We start from the raw sequence: 22,399 nt of genomic DNA, 5'->3' as shown, positions 1-22,399 counted from the left end.
GGGTAAAATGAAGGTGGTGAAAATAAGAGATTTTTTATATACACATCACATTTTCTTGAGGTGCAAGGAAATACAAAAATGGCAAGTAAAAAAGCGATGGTATGCCCGCACACAAACATAATTTATTCCACAGAATATGACTGACTTGTTTTTTTGAAGGACAGAAGAGATTTAGGAACATGTTGTTTAGTACCATTCAGGTTGCTTTTCAGCAAAGTCTCCAAATCAAAGGTGCCCAGCAGCAGATTCGGCACCATGGCAGTGGCAGAGGTGGCAAGGCGGGCTGCTTTCCACGCTTCTGCCTGGCAACACCCCAGAGCCCTTTATAACTTCAATCTGAAAAATAATTTCACATCACAATATTAATTTATTGGCAACTTTTAGAAACTTTTTCATGTTTCATATTGATTATTATGCTTAGCTTCCCAAAAGTTAATAGGTTATGATGTATAAATGCAGATTAATGATAAAGATATGAAACAAATTAATCATTGCCCTAAACGTTATTACAGGAGAGAAGGAGGAGGTTGGATGGAGAGTAGGGAAGGAGAAAAGACAGTGGGTGGAGAGGAGTGAAGGGGGGCAGGAGAAAAGGATGATTGTCTCTTATAACACTAATTGACTCCTACAAAGCACACAGTTTATACCCATCCTTACTACATATGCCTTAAGTAAAATAAGTACAGAAAAATCTGAGGTATATAAGGGTTACACACACCTGTGGTGTCTCTCGAAAGCACTGTCACCATGGGACTCTCTTTAAAGGGCTCGGTCTCCTCTCTGGAGTCTTAGAGAAAAAAGAAACTTAGTAAAACTCTACAACAATTTTTATTCATCCAAGCAAGCCACTATAGATTCTTATTTAAAGGGGGGCTTGGAAAACATTAAACATGTCAAATTCATAGCCAAACATAAAAAAAATAAAAATCAGCCAAACATCATAAAAATCCATATAGCTCTGTTTGAGTAACAAGTAAACTAAATAAATAAATACAAATGCAAGGGGGTTACGCACCGGTTGCACTTCTCCAAAAGTCGAGAAGGAGACATCTAACGTTAGATCCTCCACAGGACTCCTTCCAGTCCTGTTCATAGAACAAAAATATAGTCATTCTCTTCAATAAATTAAAGTGCAAATACATCAAATAATTAACACTATCATTATCAATCAGCCCAACATCACAAGTCTCTACAGCTCTGCTTGAGAAACAATTTTAAAAAGCAATGAAAATCAGTGGAACTTACCTTTTGAGCAATAATGGTGAGGTCACTTTTCATTTGAGGGATTTCTAGCAAGAAGTTATATAGCCTAAAGAAAAAACAATTAATTACAATCACTAAAGCAGAATAGCACCCAGCAACTCAGTGCCCTAACGTTAACGTTACTCTTCGAAAGACATTTCCTGCAGCTGTGAACGCAAACTACAACCCTCCAAAGCCCATTGATAAGGCTCTGGAGAGGAAACCTGGTTGTGAACGCAATTAAAAAAAAATGTCTTTCTCCAATTTCTCCCAAATTCAAATTCCCCAGGGTTTTTTTTCTGGAGCCGATTGACTTCTTGAGCCGTTGAAGGCAGAGAAGCATCATTTATTCTCATGAACTGTATGTTCTCTAGGCCATGACTTTTGTTAACCCTCTACGAATTCCTCTAGAAAGAGACACATAAATATAATTCTAATTTGAATCTTATCAACGGCTATGTTATATGAGCACCCACACTAACTTTACCTCAGTTAACAACATAGCATGTATTTTGCCAAACACGTGTTACACTTTCAGCCCATACAATTTCTAAGTTTATACTTCTCTGCCACCGCTATATCCATCTCCAGAAAAAAACCCTGCTAATAAATATTAGAATTAGGAATACTTACGATTGATGATAAGTAGGACATAGCGGATCTCCAACGCTGATATCGCCATTTTCACTCCCAGCCGATATCTTTCGGCGCGAATCGTCAAACGTCAGGCGGATGACGTCATCAACTACGCGGCGCTGTAGCCATGGTAGCATCATAGTGGAGAATTTTTTTTTTTTTTAATTTTCAAAATTACAGAGTTTGATATCAAGTTCTTGACACATTTCTTTTACAGATTTTCACATTTGATAAGTATAAGTTGAAACAACAATTCTTTGGAAAAAAAGAAAAGAAAAGAAAAAGAAAAAGAAAAAGAAAAAGAAAAAAAAGATAAAGGCCATCTCAAACATATATTAGATTCATTTAGCAGAGATACAGATCTTTGGGCTTTTCGATTTTTTTAAAACTTTACAGACTCAACATGCTTGTCTTTAAATTCATTAACCATAGTGAAATCCTCAGATAGATGGGATGATGATGATGATGATGAAGATGATTACTTCAATGTATGTTCTGTTCTTTTTTCTTTTCTTTTTTTGTTGTTGCTACATTTAGACTGTAATGACCTTTCAGCCATATTCATATAGAAACTGCATTAAGACAATACAGAAAACATTGCATTTTGCATTGCATTTGGTGGAACGGTGAATGTGTGGATGTGTATGAGCTATGTAAATCTGGAAGTGACTTGAAATTGGAAAAAGGGCTTGATTGACAAAATAAAAAAACCACAAACCATTTTGTTATTTCCTTCTTTTCCACTATCTTCATACAAGGAAGAATTGACCTTGTAATAGCTTTCCATCTCCTCTCACTTAATTGCCATAGTTAAATTTCATAACATGCCAATTACATGTGATACCAATTTCACATGTTCGCACATATACAGTTCTTGCATCATTTCTTTTTTTAGTTAGTTCTAGTTATTGCCTCGATAATAGAAAATATGAGCTAGGCATCATGTATGACAGTTGCCAAAGTGAGGTATAATGACCAGATCCTGTAATGAGCTATATAGGAGTCATGTATGCACATATAGGGCTTATATGTGGATAAAAAGAAGCAATACAGGATACCTATATACCTGTATATGCACATATATGCACCTCAGTTTTGCCTATATGTGCAATATATACGCATATATGCAGCATATATATTATCATATATGTGCATATATGCTGTATATATGAAGCATATATGTGCATATAAACTGCATATAGGTTTCATATATGCGCATATATCCTCATATAGGTTCTTTCCATGTGGGTATACTCACTCACATGGCTGTGCACTTGTAATGACACATCAAGGATGTTAAGAGGCTAAAAGCAGGTTTAAAACTTGCCCCATTTAAGTCAACAGGGTGCAAATTTTAAAAAGAGGATAACACGGTGTAGGCAACACTGATTTTTGTCGTTGTTATCTGTACTGACAGCACTCCAAATGTACAAAAACATGAGCTCAATGTTAAAATTGACCGGAGTTCTCCTTTAAAACCTAAATGAGCGGAAGTATGTAGACAGGCAGAGCCCACACACATGCTCTTTCTCTCCCTCCTCACTCTCTCTATGCTTTGGTTCCTTCTTGCTCTCACTCTCCATCCCCTCACTCTTATCTCTGCCTCTCCCCCAGTCATACACTTTCTCTTGCTCCTTTCTTCTCTCCCTCTCCCTCTCACTATCCCTCACTTTCCTCTCATTCTGTCTTCTCCCCTTCTCTCTCCCCCTTCTGTCACAGACACACTGCACACTTTCTCCCCCTTTCCCTCTCTTCTCACTTGTTCCCCCTCATACCCCCCACCACACACACACTTTCTCTCCCTCCTTTCCCCCCCCTCTATTGTGCTCACTGTATCCCTCACTCCTATCCTCTTACTCTCTCCCTTTCTCAGACATACTTTGTCCCTTCTCGTTCCTCACTCTATCTCCCTCCCTCTCATTCTCCATCCTCTCCCTTTCTCTCACTCCTTTGCTCACCCTCTCTTTCCTTCTCTCTTACACACCCATCCCATCTCTCTTTGTAGACCCCTCCCTGTCCCTTACCCCATAATTTCATGTTAAATGTTAACAATATTGTTTTTGTGTGTTCTTGTAGGACAGTCCAGTTTTTCTGCCAGAAGAATGATGCTTAGTATTGACCAAGTCATTGTAAATGACCAAATGACAACCTTCATCCAGTCATTATGCACGATGTTTGGAAGTACTCCTATAACATTCATTACCCATCAAAGCTCGCATCCACCCTGGAGTTTCTTCAGAGGTACGTCCTGTTTTTTTTTTTTTTTTAAGTTTTGCTTTATTGAATAACTAACTCCTCCTGACTTTTGTCTGAGGGAAATATTTATATTTTGTTTTCTTTTATGATGTGAATGATTTTATGATTACATTATTCTGTTAAATCTGTTTCTCTCTTTCCTCTACCTCTTCCCCTAGATGTTTCTTCTCCATTAACCCTGATAAGGGATAAAAAGTGGAGAAGACCAGTACAGCCCACATGCAGGTCAACCCTCGCGTACTCACTCTGATCCCAGACCTGGCAGACTACGAGTGGCGGGACGTTTAACAATGTAAGAGTTCTAGTTCAACTTTTAAACAAGTATGGGATTTTGAAATGGAAAACATGTAGGAACCCTGAGATTAGTACATTTTTAGAGATAATGCCCAATTTATATATTTTAAAGGCCCCCTGTGTAAGAATTTCTCCCATCTAGTGGTTAGGTGTTGTATTGCAACCAACCTCTCAAGCGCGCCCTCTTTTAGAAATACGGTAACTGTCGCATATCAAAAACTGGCACTAGTTCCGGATTCCTAGGCTCGTCAAAACATAAACTTTTCTCTGAATAAGCAATAACAAAATATTAATATAATGTTGTGTACTATTTTATTGCCATTGCTTGTGTGCCTGTGTGTGATGCCAATGAAACACTCTTTCGGACACAGAAAAAATAGTTTAATTTTTCCTGTTAACCGTTAGCACAGTAAACGGAAAGTGAATGGGAATGGCTAACGTTAATGATGTTCGCTAGCTAGGTAGCAGCTAAGGACTTTGAACTTATATTATAGAACGTATATTGTTGCAAACTAACCTAAAATACGTTCAGCAACTTTGTGGTACTAATTCTAGAAAAACTATGTTAGGTCTCTGGGTCTACAGACTAGAGATCAAATTGGACAGTGACGGATCACATACAAAGTTATTTTTCTCTTTATTTATTTAGTTGGAAAATACAATTCAATGTCGGAACGTTAGGAAGATATGTGGCTTGTAGAAAATGAGTTCATAACTTACCTTTGCTGAATGAATTCTGCAGACACCAAAGACCGAGCTGTATTTCGCATTGGCGCACGTACATCGAGAGTCGCCCCTGCGCTATGTAGATGTAAATAAAGGGTTTCTAAGCCAATATGTATGCTTCAAATTAGTGGTGGTGGTAATTAAACATGAATGGGGCCACATTTATGAATGGGAAATGTTGATTTTGTTAACAAACAACTGAAAACGTTACACAGGGGACCTTTAACATAAAATTTCACATCTTGTAATAATGAAAAAAAAACATTACTTAATGTCAGCCAGGCAAGTTTCATGGAGATATCGCAGGGCTGTTAGAGTCAACGCATCAGTACGCAGCTAAGTTTCAGCTACCCAAAAATATTGACAGTACTTAGCTGGTTGAGCGAATTTGTGAAGCATAGGATTACGGAGTCAAAATTTTCAATAGGCTATAATCAACGTCGCGTGTGTGTGATGCACGAAACGGGAGGGAGGGGCGAGCTAACTTGGTTTGTTTGGGATCTCGCTTCAAACACAAACAGAAGTGACATCACCCACAATCGCTGATACAACCTTTAACATCCAAACTGACACTTTTTTGGGCCAGGCAGTGTTTTATTTACGACTTATTTTATTATTTATGACCAGTTGGAAGGCACAGGTGAATTATCAGAGAAGAAAAAGATAAGATAACATAAGGATGTCGCTTCGTTTTGATAAACTTTTTGTGGACGGCAGAGTTTTCACTTATGTCTACGAGTCAGAGTCTGAGGTTGAAATTGGACTGAATAATGAAGACACATTTGACACTCGTGCAAGGTGGGATGACGGCCTCAGCCCAGATGAATTTACTATGATCTCATGATAACAGTGAGTTAATGGATACCTTGCGGGGAAAATCTATCATCTGCTTGACTGAAGTGTGGTCAAAAGATGAGTCTGAGTTCTGTCATTTATTGGCTGGTTACACATGTTTTTGTCTCATACATAAGCGTGTGGCAGCTTTTGGACGTAATATTGGAGGTATATGTGTATATGTACATGATTCCATTGTGAAGCACTTTTCTCGGATTTGTAAACAATCAACTGACTGTATATTTTTATACTCTGACAAAGAGAGTGGATTATTTGGTGATAATATTGTTTTTGCCTTTTCGTATATTTTTCCCGAGGGATCCAGTTCATATAGAAATAGAGAAGAGAAAAATGGCATAAATTCTTTGGAAAATGACATTTTAAGTGTGCTGGATCAAGTAGGAGAAGATGTTAAATTAATTATCTCAGGAGATTTTAACGCTAGAACAGGCAATGAATGTGAGTGTGATAATTCTGAATATATATAATGTGGTAGATATTACACAAATGATTATTTTGAATGGAATAGAAAATCAAAAGATAAGGTTGTTAATATTTTTGGTCGCTGTCTTTTGGATACGTGTCGTAGTTTAAATATACACTTTGTAAATGGGAGAGTAGGAAAAGATAGGATGGTGACGTTACATTTGTGTCTGCAGCTGGATGCAGTGTGATTGATTACTTCATCATATCCAGTGAACTATTTGCACATGTCAGCGATTTTGAAATTCTACAGGTGAAAATTTCTGATCACTTCCCATTATTGTATACTATGAGAGCAAACAGGGTTGATTCAAGGATTAAAATGAAGAATGACAGCCTGGCTAGACCCTGGATAAGATTTAAATAGGGAATTGATGGCGAGAGGCAATTTCTGCAAAGACTATCTTATTTATTGAACAGAGACTTTTTTTATAACTTTTTTACTAATGTGGAAGAAAATACTAATGTAGCAGTTATGATTCTGACAGACTGTTTACATGAAGCAGGTAGATTTTTGATTAAAACATTTAAGTCGAAAAGTAAACAACCAATGTGGTGGGATAGAGATTGTTCATCTCAGAAACGTGTAAAAAATAATGCTTTAAATCAATTCAGAAGAACAGGTAATGTGAGCAATTTGAACAGTTATGTCCTTGAGAGGCAACATTTAAAAAACTTATGTAATAGTAAAAAAAAGCAGTATAACTCTAATGTTTTTGTGTTACAGAATGACATGAAAACACAACAGTTGTGGAAGAAAGTTAAAAGTCATGGAAAATTTAACACAAAGGCAAATGATATCAAGGACGACAAGTGGCTAAAATACTTTACCACGTTTTTGTCCGACTCAAAATTTGATATGGATGAAGACTTTGAAAAAGTTGTGGTAAATCGTCTGAACGTCCATGAAACTGCCAATTTTTATCAAGTTGAAGTCTTTAAACAAGTTGAAGTTTCGGATAGCAACATTACTTATGATGAAATGTTTAAAACTATTATGTCCATGAGCAATGGAAGAGCCCCTGGTCCAGATGGCATTATTATTGAGATGATGAAAGCAGCAGCACACATATGTTATGTCCTATTTTGCTCTCTTTATATAATAAAATATTAGATACAGGTGATTTTCCTGAGGCTTGGTGTGAGGCGATTATATAAGAGTGGTGATAGAAACAATGTTGAGGAATCTCATTGCTTAATGTATTTGGTAAAATTTTTACACAAATTTTGAACAGGAGACTAATTATTTTTGTGGAAGCAAATAATATGTTTTATGAAGAACAAGCAGGTTACAGGTCAGGTTACTCCACAACGGATAATATTTTTATCCTACAGTCGGTTGTTCAGAAATATATTACAAAGCGAAAAGGAAGGATGTACTGTATATTTATTGATTTCTCCAAAGCTTTTGATAGCATCCAGCATAGTCTCCTGTATTTTACACTCATTAGGAATGGTATTGGTGGAAAAGCTTTTGGTGTACTGAAATCTATGTATTCTAAACTCAAATCTTGTGTGAAAGGAATTGATGGTTTAACTGAGTATTTCGACTGTACCATTGGTGTACGACAGGGCTGTATGGTGAGTCCTCTTTTGTTTATTCTTTTCCTAAACGGATATATAACTATGCTAAAGGAAAACTGTAAAGGTAAAGGTATTCAGATCGAAAGTATCACAGACCTTGTTGTATGCGGATGATATGGTTAATGTGTCAGATACAATTGGTGGATTGCAGAAGGAAATTGAACAGCTCGAAATATTCTGTAACCGCTACGGTATGAGAGTGAATTTAAGTAAAACTAAGGTTATGGTTTTTAGAAGAGGGGGCTCTTTAAATAAGAATGAAAAATGGCATTTTGCTGGTGAACAGATTGAAGTGGTTAATGCTTATAAATATCTGGGTATATGGTTTTTACCAAAATTGTCATGGTGGAAAACTCGACAACACTTGGCAAACCAAGGAAAGGCGGCAATGCTCTCTTTATTAAGGTTTGTTCGTTAGCATAAAATTAGCTGTAACCAAGCGCTGTATTTGTTCGACCACATGGTTGCACCCATATTGTATTATGGATCTGAGATATGGGGCTTTGAACCTTCTGTAAAAGACTCCTATGTATCAGTACGGGTGTGAGCAATGTAGCTGTTCTGGGCGACCTGGGTAGATTTGCATTGTCTACTACTTATATGAAAAGGTGCATCATGTACTGGATAAAATTAGTGTCCATGTCTAATTACCAGTATCCAAGAACATGTTATAATATGCTTTTTCAGTTAGATGAAGTAGGTAGAAAATCTTGGGTTTCCTGCATTCGAGTTCTATTGTATCTCAACGGTTTCTCTAGTGCTTGGGAGGCTCAAAGTGTAGGTGATATAAGAATATTCACATCTATTCTGAATCAACGATTGAGAGAAAGAGCACAAAATGCATGGTACACATCAGTACTAGATAATAAGAAGTTGAATATACAGTATATTCACAATGCAAGTCAATGGTGGTACATTGCATCTGTACATAACATACAGTTGGTACGATCTCTGTTATTGTTCAGCTGCTCAGGGCACTGTTTAGCTATAGAAACGGGTAGATGGAGTAATATACCTATGACTGAGAGAATCTGTAGTTATTGTAAATTAACTAATACCTCTGTGATTGAAGACGAGAAACATTTCTTGTATGATTGTTCTTTGTACACTGATCTGCGTAAGAAATATTTGAGTGATCTCACACTTGTGGGTGATGTTTGTGTTGATGTGTCACAGGTTTGTGAGTCAAAGCATGCATGGAGATTGGCATTGTATATCATGGAATGAAAAAAAGAGCATCTGTCATGCTATTGTGATTTTGGAACTATGGGCAGAGAGGCCGTGTATTCCTGAAATAAAACTAACTAAAAACAGAGGAGGAAAAGAGGGCTATTACAGACCTTGCAGTGTCCTGGGATTTGCCTGGTGTGACATCAGAAAACAGAAGATGGCTGCTTGACAAACTGCTCATTCATGCAGTGAGTATGCACTATTGGTTGGAATACTCTTAACATTTAGAAATGCAATGTATGTTTCCATTCCAAATTAAATTATGTGAAGGTCCTTGAAAGAACCTCCAAGCAAGTAAAGCAGCTTCGGCGGGGTTTGAAGGAAACATTGATCCGGCCTTTGCTAACTGAGAGGAAAGACACTGTTCCTCTTCTCTTTCCTAGGACTTGTGATACAGTGTACACCCCACTGGTAAGATATGGGCCATTTATGTAATGTTGTTGAGATGTACAATTCTTTAGTAATGATGATTTTGTCAATGTGCGTGTCAGATGGTTCTAGAGAGGATACTTTGGCCAACACATGATGAAGACTGCGAGGCCTCTCTTGAAGACACATGTAGGCTAACCGGATTCCTTCGCACCTTCATTGGAAATGGTAAGTATATGAGAAATCAACTAACTTTTTGCTTTGGATGCTGGATTTTTTAAAATTATTTTGTGTTTCTTGAGGGGCACTTATGTTAATAGGGGCTGTCATTAACGATGGTATTCGAGTAGTCGGTTCATTATTCTGATGATTAATTGAGCAATCAGATTTTTTGTCATTTGTAAGTGAACAACAGCCTTTAAAATGACTTGGAATACAGTTATTTTAACAATTATTAATAACGATAAGGCAATAACTGGTTCAAAAGTAATAATCATATGGTTTATTAGAACAAACATGTTTAAACACAGTGCAATATAATATAAAGAATATAACTAATGTACATTATGTATTATAACAAGAGCCTGCAAAGGACGCCCGTGGTCTAAAGATTGTCTTTACACTTTATCTCGCAATCTTGTTTAATATTGGCTTACATTTAAATCAAATATCCACTTAATTTTGTATATTTGGACATTTCAAAATGCTACAGCCACTGTAATTTCTTTAAGTTTCAAATTTCTTGAACAAGAACATGCTGAACTCAGAGTGAGGGTTAACTTTTATTTTGAAATCACAATGAGCAGTTAGCATATTTTTAATTGCCATTTAAATTCAGTCTGTGATGCTACAAATGCTTTTATTTTTATGCAGCTTCTTGTAATTTCTTACGGTTTCTAATGAAATTCTGGACTGGATGGGATATGGGACCAGGAGCCTAGATGTCGAGGCGGTCCACATGCTATCAAACTCTCAAGCTTCCAAGTCATTACAAGGACTACGCTTCCTTTGAGAGAGATATTTTAGCTGCTATCTGGAGCTCAGATTATGGATTTGAAATGGTCTAAGTTTATGTTACAAAGATGCCCTTTTTCAAAATGTTTCATGTCTAAATCGGATATTTAGTCAGAAAATCTCAAACATGTTTGGCATGCTGCAATGTTCAGAGCTTTGGCTATGCCAAAATAGCATTTGTTATGAAATGTAAGAATTTATTTGCATGGATGTACTAAAAAGATTCTGTTCTAGACATTCTAGCTATACTAAACGGTTTGGAAATAGGGAAGAATATTCACTGGTTGCACTTGCAAGAGTTCATTTATATTAACTGGCACTGTTAAAATGTCCCACTTTTTCTTCCTGGAAATCCAGTCTGTGAGTCTTGTAAGCAATTTTTACATGTGTCCAAAACTTTGTTGTCAAAAATACACCAAACTAAGCTTTGGTCTAAAAAGTTATTTGAAATATTTATTGACCTTAGTACATTCAAAGTCATCATTACACAAGTTCAATAAAAAATATTTGTTGTCCATGCATGGTTCTTTACAGATTATATTTTTTGGGAGGGTTTAATAGCATTAACATTAATGAATGACTGAGATCAGAACTAGTGAAATGCATATTTAAATGGTGAAAAGAGGTCAAAAACTGGCACATATAATTCAATTCAATTCAATTCAAATTTATTTGTATAGCGCTTTTCACAATACATATTGTTTCAAAGCAGCTTTACAGAAAGTGCATTTCAGAAATGTACATAGAAGAATATAGTTAGTTAATCATCATGTATTAATTTAGGGCATAACATATCGCCGGCGTTGAGTCGTCTCTTCACAGGCGTCAAGTCGTCTCATCGCAGGTGTTGGGGCATCTGAAGTCTCCGTGAGAGGCTGGATACAAACTGGAGCTGACGAACGCTATTTACCAAGGGACTAGCGTCCCGAGATAACAGCAGAAAAGCAGATGGGAAATAATTAGCGTAGCTGCTGTTCATAATATTAATGCATTCGATCTGATTCAACAGTGGTATAAAAGGTAAGCATTATGTGAATGCTTGGCTGAAGAGATGCGTCTTTAATCTAGTTTTGAACTGGGAGAGCGAGTCTGAGCAACGAACAGTATCAGGAAGGCTATTCCAGAGTTTAGGAGCTAAATGTGAGAATGCCCTCCCTCCTTTAGTGGACTTAGATATCCTAGGATATCCTAGATATCCTTTTTAATATAAGCGCAACTAGCTGATGCTCTCTCTTTGAAATTGTGTATACTTGCTACTCAAGCATTTCGGATAATAACATTACAGTCTCTCTGTACACATCCAACACATTAGACAGGGGGACATCTGGGTCTGGTAATCTTTCAACATCCTCCCGACGTGTAAGTTGATGTATTTGTACTTCAGGGATCACCACACCGGGTTCATGGTGACCGCATGGCCCTCTCCAGTCAATACCATATTGCATGGCATCTACCTGTAATAGACAATTGATAATTAAACATTTTCTGACTCGGGTTTTTATATGTTGTCTAATTGATCTAACTTATGGTTTTCCTCAAAATGATTATCAAAATCCCATAGATTATGGAGAGAATCATCTGATGAGCCAAGACTGTTAAACTAAGTTTAAACACACCGAAGCCCATTAGACTCATTTAAAATACCCTAATTTATAATCTATCATCTAATATTTATCTATCCATTCAATCACAAGTTAATCCATGTGTCATAAATGCTAACCAGCTTTGATATAAATACCTGGATAGGGTCTTGCAGTTGATGACTTAACCAGAGCCGTATTGGTGTCTGGTTTCCTTCTGTCCGCAACTTGTGGTGGTTCTGAAGTACTGGAGGTGTTTCTGTACATGTGGCAAGAGGGCATAGAGATGCAGATATCGATGCAGATATCGTCTGGATTCAGAAGTCCGTCATTCTCAAGGTTGGTGAAGATTGTGTAGAAGAGATCAAGCACTCCAGCATAAACATCTCTCCACAACCTTTCAATCCTAACACAGTGAAATAACCAAAATACAAAACATTTAAAACAACGACCAATATTCATAATGTTGTGCATGAAGTGGAGCTTCCATAGCCTAAAACAAATCTGTAAATCTATTTTACAAATGTGGGGATTTAGTTTCACATACATTACAATTTTTTTTAATTTAAGAATTTTGTAACTTTATTTTATTCAAGAAACCATGCATATCTTGGAAACCTTTGTAACTTTATTTTATTCTAGAAACCATGCATATCTTGGAAACCTTTGTAACTTTATTTTATTCTAGAAACCATGCATATCTAACCATGCATAATTGTTTGCATTTCTTTGTAAAAAAAAATCAAAAACTGATTATACCTCTGATTATGGACTGTGATGTGCGAGTTTCTGTTCTCTTCTCTGGTGGAAACCATGAAACGAGCAACATCGACATTCTCCCCACCTTTATCTGACCTCACACGTGACGGCACACTATACAGGGTGACAGCTTCTAAAAAGCTGGTCAGGACTGCAGCAGCTTTATTATTGGTGGCAGCTTTCAAGAATACGATTAGACGGCTAAAGCCATCGATTCCACCATGAACCACAATACGCCACCTGGAACAGATATAGGAAAATTTATTTCAACAACATTAACAACTAGGCTTTTGAGTAATGATATAAAACACATTCTACATTCTATAGTAAATCAAAACAGCCAAAACAGTACATCACATAGGGTAACTAAACCCTAAAACAGCTTTTTTTAGTTAATGATCTGTAAGACTGGGGCTTTATTAATGCTGTTCATTGATTCAAGTAAATTTTTTTGACATTTGGGTAAGAAGTGTTTTAATTCTACAATATATGGTGTGAAAGCGTCTGAGTGCTGCCCTCTTCAGGTTGAACGGTGGCTACTGCAGTTGAACTTTCCTATTGGAAGGTGTGGTACCCTGTGACGTAAGCGGGTACCAGCTAACCACGCCCCCTTGCCTACAGCATGGCCGTTTCTCAATATGCGTTCTTGTCTGTACTTGTGTTCTCGTGGACTTGTGAAACGTCATCAGTCGCTGCCCAAGCTGTTCCAATTCAAAGTTCACATCTAGCCAAGTCCAGTTCAAATCCCCGGATGTGTTCTTGATCCGCCCCTTTTACCGAGGATGCATCTAGAGGTGACTTATGCGGACTTGATACGGGCCATAACCAGAATTCATTTCGCACCAGGTTCGCACAAATGGCGGAGGAGAAAACTCACAACTGTAAGGAATACATTTCGAAATACTTATTGTTGTTATATCACGAAATGTAGTTGTAAGAGTTTTGATGCCAGAATGTTGTTTAAACTTCAAAGCTACATTGAATTTTAAGGTTAGCAATTACCGTATTTTCCGCACTATACGGCGCACCGGATTATAAGGCGCACCTTCAATGAATGACCTATTTTAGAACATTTTTCATATATAGGGCGCACCGGATTATAAGGCGCATAAGATACTGCAGTCAAACGTTTGACTGGGTTTGCATTATGCATCCACTAGATGTCAACAAATGTCAACAAAACAGTCAGATAAAGTCAAACTTTATTAAGCTTTCTGACAACTCGGTTCACTCCCATGGTAACGTTGTTCAAACGTTAAAGGAAAACTCCGGTCAATTTTAACATTGAGCTCATTTTTTGTAAATTTGGAGTGCTGTCAGTACAGAGAACAACGACAAAAACCGGTGTTGCCTACACCGTGTTATCCTCTTTTTAAAATGTGCACCCTGTTGACTTAAACGGGACAAGTTTTAAACCCGCTTTTAGCCTCTTAACAACCTTAATGTGTCATTACAAGTGCACAGCCATGTGAGTGAACACAGTGAATCTGACTCCAGTAGATGTGAAAGATATTAATAAAAATGATGTTTATTCAGCCAGCTCACATACCCCATTTTCTTCCTGTTTTCGGTCGAAGTCCACAGTAGGCGATTGTCGAGTGCGCGCGCGCGATCATTGGTAACTAAGCAACAGTGGAGACTCAGACTGTCAGCTGTCAGCCGATGACGGTGCTGTGTGGTGTTCTGAGAATATCAGCTCAAATGGATAGTTCATCCCAGAGCCACGGCTCTGGTTCATCCGAATCAGATACTGTGGACTTCGGCCGAAAACAGGAAGTAAATACGGGTATGTGAGCTGGCTGAATAAAGAGATTATTCCTGCCTTCGTGAAAGCTCGGATCACAGTTGAGACTGATATATCAGCCCAGGCATCCACGATCCATTGCCAGATAAGTAAGTCGTCCGGCGCTGTCTCCGCGTCTTGGTGAACGTGTGTTCCCCATCCATATATAAGGCGCTCCGCATTATAAGGCGCACTGACGTTTTTTGAGAAAATTAAAGGCTTTTAAGTGCGCCTTATAGTGCGGAAAATACGGTATTTGAAAATATGCTCAGACGATTTCTTAGTTGAAAAATCCAGACGATCCAGCGCTGGTGTAAGTAATGTTAACCCTCGGCAAGTCCTCTTAAAAAATATAACGTTATAAAATATGGGGCTGCCTGTGTTGTTTCTATAGCTAGTGGATAAACATTTGATCTACCTTGCTTTGGGTAACTTATATCAAATGGGCAATTGTTTTGCCTGAGGGAAAAGTTTCCTAACTAACGTTACTTATATCGAACGCAAACCTTATTCTAGAGTGCTCTTGTCAGTTTGACCAAATAGTTTGCTTGTCTTTTGTTTAATTTTTTTTTACCAAATTATTTTAGAATTGTATTATTTTTCAGTAAAACTTAAATTAAGCATTATTTTTTATCAAGGGACTGCTGAGGAAACTCGGGCCTTGATTGAGTGGCGGGCGGCCAACGAAAGCCTTTTCACTGGGAGGCGCAATTCCTCCAAAAGTGGATGGGAGTGAGTATCGATTTTGAGTGTTTGTATAATTCCCTGTATGTCTGAAGGTTTGGAGCTAGATTTGGACACTCTTCATCCATACAAATTAACACGTTATTGAATTGGAATCATGTCAATCTTTATGTTTTTTTTGTTTTTTGTTTTGCCTATAGGCATTTTGTTTCCATTTCTGGTTTGGCCATAACTGTCAAACAGGCCAAGAAAAAACGGAACAATTTAAAAGATAAATACAAGGTAATGTAATCTGCCTGCTTCTCTACTTTCTGTTACAGAAAGAGCCTTACCAAGATGTGTGTAAAGACTTTCCAGTCATATATGAAATCCAACATGGATGCATTGGCCCTTACATTTTATCTTGTAAAATTAAGTTTACTCTGTTTACATTGTTTAAACTGAGACTGTAAAAATAATAGTTCATCCCAAAATGAACACTGTCATTTATTCACCCACAAGTTTAAGTTGTTTTCAGTTGTTTCACACCTGTATATAATATATATATATATATATATATTTTTTTTTTTTTTTTTTTTTTGCTCTACACAAAGGAAGAATATTTGTAACCTAACAGTTCTGTCATTTTTTGGTGCCTCAAAACTGTTAGATTACAAATATTCTTAAGAATATCTTCCTTTATGTAGAGAAACAACAACAACAAAAAAGTATAAAAGTGTGGAACAAGGTGAGGGTGCGGACATGACATCATTTTACTTTATTTCAGGAGCTTAGGGACCCACCAACAGGAAAAGGGGTTGAGGCCGGTGGTGTGACTGCTGCCACCTGGCAATGGTACACTGCAATGGATGCTGCACTATATTAGTCTGCCCCTAGTTGTTGCATCAAACCTTACTGCCACTACAGGTGGCTCAGTCAGCACACCCGCTGCTACCCCTTCTGAGGAAGCCAGTAGCAGCCAGCGCCGCGGTCAAGAAAGAGGCGACGGGACAGCCAGGCTCTTCTTGACTTCCTTAAAGAACAGGCAGAGAGGGAAGAGGAGAGGGAGAGAGAAGCAGTGGCGAGAGAAGAGGAGAGAGAGAGGGCAGCAACAGCCAGAGCAAGTGTTTGAAACTGTTTGAAAAACTTGTTAATAAATTATAAATATTTTATTTAAATAAATTATTTAAATCAAATAAAAAATCTTTCCATTTCAACCCTGGCAAATCATTGTTGTAGCAACAGTTGTAGCAACTTTATATTTACAACAAAAACACAAATAATATCAAATGCAATGTCTAGTTATATTTATTTACAATCATGCACTTAAATTCCAAGAGGAACAAACGAACATTAAGAAAACGTATAAAGCTATCTATCTTTATGTCCATTTACTTGCACATTTATTCATACCTATCTTTCTAATTTATATCATATCTAATGTTTTAACTGTTTATGTTCCTCTTTTAATGAACATGACAACATCTGGAAAGGTTTAGTGTCTAGATATAGTCATGTTCAATTAGACAGGCAGGCAGTTCCTCAGGAGAAGAAAGCTGAGCAGCCAGACGTCCTCGGAGATGGTTCCCTCACCCACTGCTGCATTCTCACCATCCTCGCGGTCTTCTTGTCCTTGGCTTTCGTCGTCCTCCTCCTCCTCCTCCTCCAAGAGATCACCTCCCGTCATGCAAATGTTGTGGAGGATGCAACAGGCACCAATCACCTTTGGGGCGAACAGTGGCCTGATCTCCAGGGCCCGCAAGAAAATTGCACACCAGCGAGTTTTTAACATCCCAAAGGTGGGCTCGATGATGTTCCGTCCTTGTGCATGGTGCCTGTTGAATCGGGCTTCAACTTGGCCTGTTAATCAGAAATTGTGTAGAAAATGTGAGGTGTATTGCAAATTCATGAAAGTAACAATTTGGTTTATCTTCTGTGTGTGTGTCTGTCTGTGTTCTTACTTGCGACAGGCTGGCGGTATGGGGTCATGATTGCAATAGGATGCTGCAGGCACAGGGATCCACCATCTCCCGAGAGACAGTATCCAGCTGGTGGATACAGAGCCTGCTGGTACATTGGTGATCTGCGCAGCACAAGGGCATCGTGTACAGAGCCTGGATTGCCAATATACACATCTATAAATGTGCCTTTGGCATCACAGGTGCCCTGTAGGAAGATCTTTCAGTTTATGTAGCACCTTTTTTGTTGCTCTGCTGTAGGAGCAATCCTGATGTGGCACCCGTCGATGGCACCAGCAGCACAGCGGGATGCCTCATGGCCAGCAAAGCCACCCCCCACCTCCTCCATTTCCTCTGCTTTTGGAAAATGAATAATTTTGTGGAGGATGGTCATCATCTCCTCAACAACATTGTGAACAGTCCTACAAACTGTTGAAAGTGGCATTCTGAAGTGACCCTGTAGGACGCTCCACAGACAAGCCAATAAACAGTAACAAGGACTTCAATTTCATGGCTCCATCCATGGGCTTTTTGACGGGGCAGCATCTGTACCAGCGTGTTGATGCTGTTCCTGGAGAGCCTGAAGGCTGGCTTTAAATCCTCTCCAGAAAAAAACTTGACCAGGATAGGTACCTGGTCATTGATCCGGGAATACCTTCGAGTGGGACTTTGTTCCTGTTAAAATATGTAGATAATATATACTTTACTTTAGGGCTGTCAGTTAAACGCGTTATTAACGGCGTTAACGCAAACCCATTTTAACGGCGTTAATTTTTTTTATCGCGCGATTAACGGTCTTTTTGGCCTAGCAAACTTTGTCGTTTATTTTCACATGCTTTTGCGACAGGACGCGGCGCGGCGCTATTAAACCCATTCATTTCAATGCTTGTGCCGCGCAAGGACGCTTTGTTGCTTTGTCGACCAAAGCGCAAGCGGATCTAGGTTTAGACCGGAAACAAAACAACAGGCACGCCGCACACACTCGTTTGGGCTTGCGAGCCGGCCAAATAGTAGGTTAACGTTACGTTTTGAGTGGATGACGAGCGTGAGACGCCGAAATGGATGCCAATAAGATTCTGAATGGAAAGTTTAATTTTAAAAAGTTGCCAAATGGTTCCATTGACGAGACCAAAGTGATCTGTGTGTTTTGTCGTTGTGAACTGAGCTATCATCATCGCAGCACGTCCAGTCTGAAATACCACTTGATGATGGCCAAGCACACACACACACACACACACACACACACACACAGCTGATGCGAATTCTCCACCCCCTCGTCAATATCAGGACCTCGTCAGGATTTCTTTCACCCTTTTATTGATGGACAGTGTTACATTGAGAGATTATTTGCTCCAAGTGAGAATGTTAGTGTGAAATTGAACACAGTATATGCCAAGGTTGTTTTCAATAAAAAACATTTGCACAAAGCAAGCCGATCCACTTTTCCATGTTGATAAGAGCATTAAAATGAATAAAAATAATGGGACAAAAAGAAATCATGAGACATTTAGAATAGATAAAAATGTGCGATTAATCGCGAGTTAACTATGACATTAATGTGATTAATCGCGATTAAATATTTTAATCGTTTGACAGCACTACTTTACTTTTGTTGTATTATGTAGCCTATTTGTTATATTTATTGCTTTAAAAAAAGTTTTTACTATATGTACTTGCATTATGTATTATATTTTTAAAATGTTTTTACTATATTTAATGTTTTTATTACTATAGGCTGTTTATTTTAAGGATATTGTCTAAAATTAAAGTCTGCCAGAATTAAATTTCCCTCTAAAATTTGCTGTTTTCATGAAGTATTTGTTTATTCTCAATTTCGGAGAATATTCGGAGTTTATTCTCATTTATTTATTGATAAGCACAACATTCTTCCCAGAGTCTAAAAGTTGTAGCCTATATGATTATTATAGACATTAAATGTCCTGTTTGTGTTAATGCAGTAATATGATGTGCACATAACTTTATAAAGATGGTAAACAAAGTATCAACTTATTTGAGCAACAAAAAGACTAATAAAAGGTGTGTGAAGTGTAGGCTAGTTAATTTAAATGTTATTTATTAACTGTCAGACCTCTATTGTACTTGTCAGTTTATTTGGTACACTTTGAAAAATCTAATGTAGTGTCATGACATCCCTGCAATAGTTCACATAACTTTTACATTATTATTATTACTTTTAATTTGGATATACATAGTAAACTATCAAGTCCACATAAGTATATGGGCAGTTTATGAAGAAAGAATAATTATAAAAACATGCTAATATGGCATGTCTCTTCGCCATCCTCCGCTGCATCCTGGCTCTTCTTTGAAGGATTCGTCTCCTCCGTTCGGCAGCCTCCTCTTCAGCATCTTGATAAATAATAGCAATTGCAACGGCAATCCTAAGCTGTTCCATTTTGATTTACACTGATTTTCACTTTTCCGCCGGTTTTCCCGCTTTTTAAAATTTAAATTCTAGCTGATGAAAAAATGCAGTTGTCTCACATATTTTATTTTAAACGACGTAAATATAATCACAGTGGGTAATGTTACCTGAACCACATATTAATATATAGTTTTTAAAATAAAAAAAAGAAGCAGTTGTTTAATATCATATAAAAATGTATTATAAATATAAAGTGAAAAATAATCAGCATGCTAATTCAATGAAACAAGACGTTGTTGTTACTCAAAAAGGCAACGTCCCATCCGCGCCAAACTTCACACGTTTGATAAGAGTTATCTCCTAAACACATGTCCATGCTCATATTCAGTTACAGTCATAGCGCTGCCTGCTGGCAACAGGAAGTGACGTTTAACACTGTTCTGGACTCCTAATAGGTACATGCATGTAATGACCCAATACCTACAAAAAAGTCTCTTGGAGCGTATCCTTAAACACAACAGGAAGTCAGCCATTTTGATCTTCCTCTCTGATTTTTGTGCAGTTTTTGCCATTTTCAGGCCTCGTACTTTACAGTTTTAATCTGATCATCTTCAAATGGCCATTTCTCCTGTATACACTGACAATTTATCATTAACTCTTTTATTTAACATAACATTTATTTCTGGTATTATGAACGCAGCTCCTACTCTATCATCTGTTTTTGATGCATCCGTATATGTCTTAATAAACGTAGAGTAATTTTCCTCTAAATATTTACTAACCTGAATCCTGTCAATATTTCTCTCTTTTTTCCACTCTAAAAGGTGTAAATCTACCCCTAATTCCCCTAATAGCCAAGGTGGGACACTGGATAATGGCACAGAAGGGCTTATATTTATATTTCCTATCCCTATCTCATGGACTGCATCTCCTATTGTCCAACCAAAGCTCTTATTCTGTCGTCTTTCCTTTTCTTGACGAGGTTGTAACACCTTCTGAGTAGGATGACTTTCCTTATGCCCTTTTAAATGTATCCAATATGTTAATGCTATCTGATCTCTTCTAATCTCCAACGGCATTTCATTCATTTCTACCTGTAATGCTGCTACTGGTGTTGTTTTAAAAGCACTGAGTTTTTTAATAATTCACTCACTTTCTGGATATGAGGACTATGCAAATTATAGCCTACACCATCAAAGTCACAACTTTTTGCACAATTATTAAAAACAACTTTAAAGTTGAACAGAACAATTCATTAATTGTAATCTATAAACATAATATTCTGGACTGTGTCATTCTGAGTTTTTACTTTTGAAGCTGGTAATAATTTTAATTAACAGAGTTGACCATAATGGGCGAATACACAATATGAAACTATATTCACGAAATTGGAGAAGGTGACAATAAAGTATTTTAATAGCCTATTATTTTCAAGAAATCAACAATGAAAAAATATAAGACAGTCTTTTAGTCACAAAATGCAAAACAATGTAGGTTCATGTTCAAAACTAGGGCTGTCAGTGTCGACTATTTTATTTATGTATTTTTTGGTCATAAAGATAGATCTGAAGTGAACAATTGCCTTTAGTATGACTTAAATACATATTATAAATAAGGCAATATAATTGGTTCAAATAAAGTATTAAAAGTAATTATATTGTTTTATTTAACAACACTATTACATGAATAAATATATAAACACTGAACTTATGTATATTATGTATTATAACAAATGCCAACAGAGGGCGCAAGAGGCCTGACGATAATTGTTACACTTTACATCAAGAGCAAACCATTGTTTATCTAGTGTTTGATTGCACTTAATCTGTAATTTTTTGCTATAGCCAACAGTTTCATTTTGAAACCTCAAACATCTATTTGCATTCTTAGAAATATATTGGTTAATTTTTTGTGTTGTGTGTTTTTAAGTTACTAAATAAGTTCAACAGCACAAGTTTCGTCCAAATTCCAAAATGCACGTTATTGTGAGAAAAGTACCGAAGCATAAAATAAAATAATACAAGGAATGTCCATTTTTGCCACAAACTCAACTCTGTTGAACATAATAGTACCAATGGGTTAAATGTATAAGGATCTAATGTCCCACAACCCTATTTCTTTTTCGTTCTTCTTTGGAAAATAAAAAATACAAGACTTATGGAAGACTTTTACACGTCACTCAAAAATATGATTTTTGGGATTTCCTCAGATAAACACAATGGCTCATTTCAGAGAAATTTTATAAACTGTCTGGTTTTACCTGCGCAAGTGATTCCTTACAGGCATTTTTATTCACATTGGCACCTAATGAATTGTATATATTTGATCCATTAATTTATATACTGTAAACATTTTATATTTATTATCATGTTTAATTTTAAATCAATAGTTATGTATTTTGTTATACTCATTTAGACTATATTTTATTGTGGGCTCAAAAGTTTACTATGAAGACTTGAAAAAAACTCAAAATAGACAATGTCGTCAAACATTATTTATTATTTCAACATGAACAAATTATATATATATATATATAATTAAGTAATCAGCATGAAAGGGCTATTAGGCTAGTCCAAAATGTGGGGACTGCACAATTCCTGAA

At 37.1% G+C, this 22,399-nt stretch overlaps 1 long non-coding RNA gene across 1 annotated transcript; it reads left to right on the top strand.

Moving 5' to 3' along the window:
• The first annotated feature begins 9,379 nt into the window (after positions 1–9,379).
• On the top strand, positions 9,380–9,876 carry LOC130070743 (uncharacterized). The gene is made up of 3 exons (XR_008803915.1): positions 9,380–9,473; positions 9,556–9,696; positions 9,777–9,876. It is a non-coding gene; the product is annotated as an uncharacterized LOC130070743 (long non-coding RNA).
• Positions 9,877–22,399: the final 12,523 nt, after the last annotated feature.

Source organism: Rhinichthys klamathensis, unplaced genomic scaffold, assembly GCF_029890125.1.
Source record: "Rhinichthys klamathensis goyatoka isolate OS25496 unplaced genomic scaffold, OSU_Roscu_1.1 h1tg000018l_1, whole genome shotgun sequence".
Lineage (NCBI taxonomy): Eukaryota > Metazoa > Chordata > Actinopteri > Cypriniformes > Leuciscidae > Rhinichthys > Rhinichthys klamathensis.
The sequence above is the reverse complement of the archived record's forward strand: the minus strand, read 5'-3'. Positions and strand labels throughout refer to the sequence as shown.